Here is a 3490-nt window from a genome sequence, read left to right on the forward strand (position 1 = left end):
GGCCTGGGCCGCATCCCGCCACCCCGACCGCGTGAGCCTCCGCCCCACCGCGCCGCACCCCTCAGGGAAAGGAATGTGCCCGGTACCCGCTGCAGAGCCCAGCGTCCGCCGCTGCCGCCACGGCAGGCCCTCGGCCCAAGTCCCGGCCTCGCCGACGCCGCCACAGTCGGCCGGCCCAGAGCTCCCAGCCTCCTCTTCCCTCCCCGCCCCCTCCTTCCCCGCACTCGGAAGCCCGTCCGCCGTGCCCGCCCCTCAAACAGCTTCTCCAATCACTGAGCTCAGGCTGCGGCAGTCGCCGGATGTCGCTCTGATCGACAAAAGAGAGCGCCCAATAGCTGAGCGAGCTTTCTCCGTATCGGTCAAAATCGACATGCCCATGGCCCAATGAGTGTTTATGCCCGCCCCACAGCTTGGGCCCACCAATGGATACGGCGAAGGCCCTGCTGTCCAGCCTTCCGGACCCTTCGGCTGCGCGTTCTTGCCAGGTGGTTGCAGGTGCAGTCCTTTCTGCGACTGCAGATGGGACCCGGAGGCTTGGGACGGAAGGCGGTGTGACAGGCGCTGGAGTGTGGGGTGCCCCTTTGAGGGTTCCCACCGTGACTTGCAAAAGCCCAGCGAGGCGCACAGTGGGCCGAGACAAGGCACCGAGCATGTGGTTCTCGTGGTGGCGACGCTCGTCCCGCCATCTTGGGTGCTGGCGACGGGAACCCGGACAGGGCTTTCTCGCCTGTGGGCCTGGTGCGGCATCTGGGCGGGGACGGCAGCCCTCGCTTCTTGGCCCAGGCAAAGGTCACTTCGAGGGAACACTTGTGGACGCGTTGTCAACAGTGTTGCCGGGTCCGTGGGTTTTTGTGTTTTCTATCAGAAAGTAGCACGAAAACAAGGTTTTATTTTTTTACATTTAATTTATTTTTTGAGACAAGGTCTCACTATGTAGTTCAAGCTGATCTTGAGCTCACTGTGTAGCCCCGGCTGGCCTTGAACTCGTGGCGATCCTCCTGCCTCAGCCTCCTAAGTGCTGGGGGGCACTATACTCAGCAACCCTTTTTCTTTCTTCTTCTTCTTTTTTTTTTTTTTTTTAAAGACAGGGTCTTGCTATGTAGCTCCTGCTGGCCTTGAACTCACAGTGATCCTCCTGCCTCAGACTCCCGAGTGCTGGGCCAATTGTATTCTTCAGCTTTTGTGGCATCTACAGGATAGGCAGGGCCTCACTCCAGTAGAGGTGGCGTTGTAATTATACCTGGGCTCTTTACCATGCCTCTTCTTGGTAACATCTTAAGTCTCCACTTCTGCATATGATTTTCAGTATGCTAAGAAAGTAAAGTGTAGGTTACTTTACTGAACATTCTACTCACGGATTTGTCCCTTATGACCTGGAGTTTGTCCTTTATCCTAATGGGGGATTTTTTTGATGTTTTGTTGTTGTTGTTACCGGGAATCGAACTCAGAACCTTGCATTTGCCAAGCAGGTGCTGTACCCCTGAGCTACATCCCCAGCTCCTAATTGGGCTTTGGAGCAGAGCAGATCATTCCCATGGCTCAGGTGGGTATGACTTTGACTTTGGTTTTTGTGGTTTTCCTTTTTTGGTTTGGTTTGCTTCCTGGTATCCCCACTAACCAGGTGGGTGGTCTTCAAAGGCTGGGACAGGTCCCCTGGAAGACTGCCCCACTTTTACCTCCTGATTTTCCAGTATGTCTGTTAACTCCAGAGCTGCAGGCCAGACTTGCTGCCTCACAACAGTGCTGGGGTGTCAGGGACAAGATAGGGCATAATAGGCGTTTTTTGTCCTCATAGAAATAGCCAACAAAGACCCCCCCCATGTCCCTAATCTGCCCCACAGAACTTAATCTTGCATTTAGGAACTTTCTTTACATTCCAGAGCTCCCCAGGCCCATCTGGCCATATTACCCAAATATGATGGTGACTAAAACCATGTAACCCAACGTCACTGGAGGAGCTTGGTAGACTTACAGATTCTAAGGGTGTCACTAAGTGGCCCAGGCTGGACTCAAGCTTAAGATCCTCCTGCCTCAGCCACTCCTTGAATGCTGGATCACAGGATTGGGCCACCAGTGCACCCACTCCTGGGGAGACTGAGATTGTGAAACAGTGAGGCTGCAGTTTGATAATACACCAGTTTGAGCCCTTCTAGTGCAGCCCATAAGACCACATGTAAATCACCAAGTTGGAGTTTGTACTTTGGCTTCCAGCCATGGGACAAAGAGGTGCCAATTCAAATTCCTGTCACCTGGAAAAGCCCATAATTTTATGAGTGACTCATTGTCCTTGCATAATTAAGGACCGGGCCAAGTGACAACTCGCCAAATAACCTAGTCCATGCCAGCCGGGCTGGTGGCATAGGTCTCCCAGCACTGCAGAGGCTGAGGCAGGAGGATCACAAGTTGGAGGCCAGCCTGGGCAACTTAGGTACTGTCTCAAGAAATAAAAAGGGCTGTACAAGTAACACAGTGGTTGGAGGGCTTATCTAGCATGCCAGAGGCTGTTCCATACCCAGTACCAGAAAAGGGAAAAAAGAAAAGAAAAAAAAAAAAATTTCTTTTTTCCTGATCAAAACCAGAATACTCTACAAGAACTAGAATTTTATGCATTAACTGTTGTTTGTAGAATGGGGGGGCACAAATTTTCTCTGTGTAGCTCAGGCTGGCCTCGAACCTCCTGGCAATCCTCCTGCCTCATTCTCCAAAGTACATGACAGGTGTGTGCCACCACACCCAGTGCCCACGGAATTTAGGTGACATGCATACTAAATCAGGGCTGGGGATATAGCTCAGTGGCACAGTGCCTGCCTGGCAAGCGAAAGGTTCTAGGTTCGATTCCTGGTACCAAAAAAATACTAAATCATTGAAAGGGGGCTACGTTTGTAGCTCAGTTGGGGCGTGCTCGCCTAGCATGCAAGAAGCCTTGGGTTTCACCCTCAACACACAATGGGCACTGGTGGCCCAATCCTGTGATCCAGCATTCAAGGAGAGGCTGAAGCAGGAGGATCTCAAGCCTGAGCCCAGCCTGGGCCACTTAGTGACACCCTTAGAATAATAATAATAATAGTAATCAAAGGGGGAGCCAAGCAGCTCAGTGAATGCCAGGCACAATGAGCATGCCTGTGATCCAAGTACCCAGAGGCCAAGGCAGAAGGGTCATGGGTTCAAGGCCAGCTGGGGCTACATAGCCAGCCTTGTCTTGGAAAAAAAAAAGTTCCTGTTAAAGCTGAACAGATAAGGGGCTGGGGACCTGGCAAGCGCAAGGTCATGAGTTCAATGCCTGGTACCTGAAAAAAAAACAAAAAAACAAACAAAAAAAAAAAAGCTGAACAGATAAATAAAAAGGCCAGGAGTGTCACTGCTAGAGTGCACTGCCCAGGTTCTAAAGGCTGTGGGGGCATAACCTCCAGCACAGGCCCAGGAAAGGAAAGAAAAGTTCTAGGCAGAAATTAAGCGCACCTCGCTGGGCATGGTGGCACACGTCTGCAAC

The 3490-nt window shown here is 52.1% G+C and overlaps 1 protein-coding gene across 1 annotated transcript in view; it reads right to left on the bottom strand.

Annotated features, from left to right (window-relative positions):
- Positions 1-193, bottom strand: part of Nfe2l1 (nuclear factor, erythroid 2-like 1) — a gene marked incomplete in the record, with an annotated part of 11160 nt that extends 10967 nt beyond the window's left edge. Inside the window, 1 exon segment of the mRNA XM_013519413.1 lies at positions 87-193.
- Positions 194-3490: the final 3297 nt, after the last annotated feature.

The sequence above is a fragment of the Chinchilla lanigera genome, unplaced genomic scaffold (assembly GCF_000276665.1).
Source record: "Chinchilla lanigera isolate Chin_1 unplaced genomic scaffold, ChiLan1.0 scaffold00050, whole genome shotgun sequence".
NCBI classification, from domain to species: domain Eukaryota; kingdom Metazoa; phylum Chordata; class Mammalia; order Rodentia; family Chinchillidae; genus Chinchilla; species Chinchilla lanigera.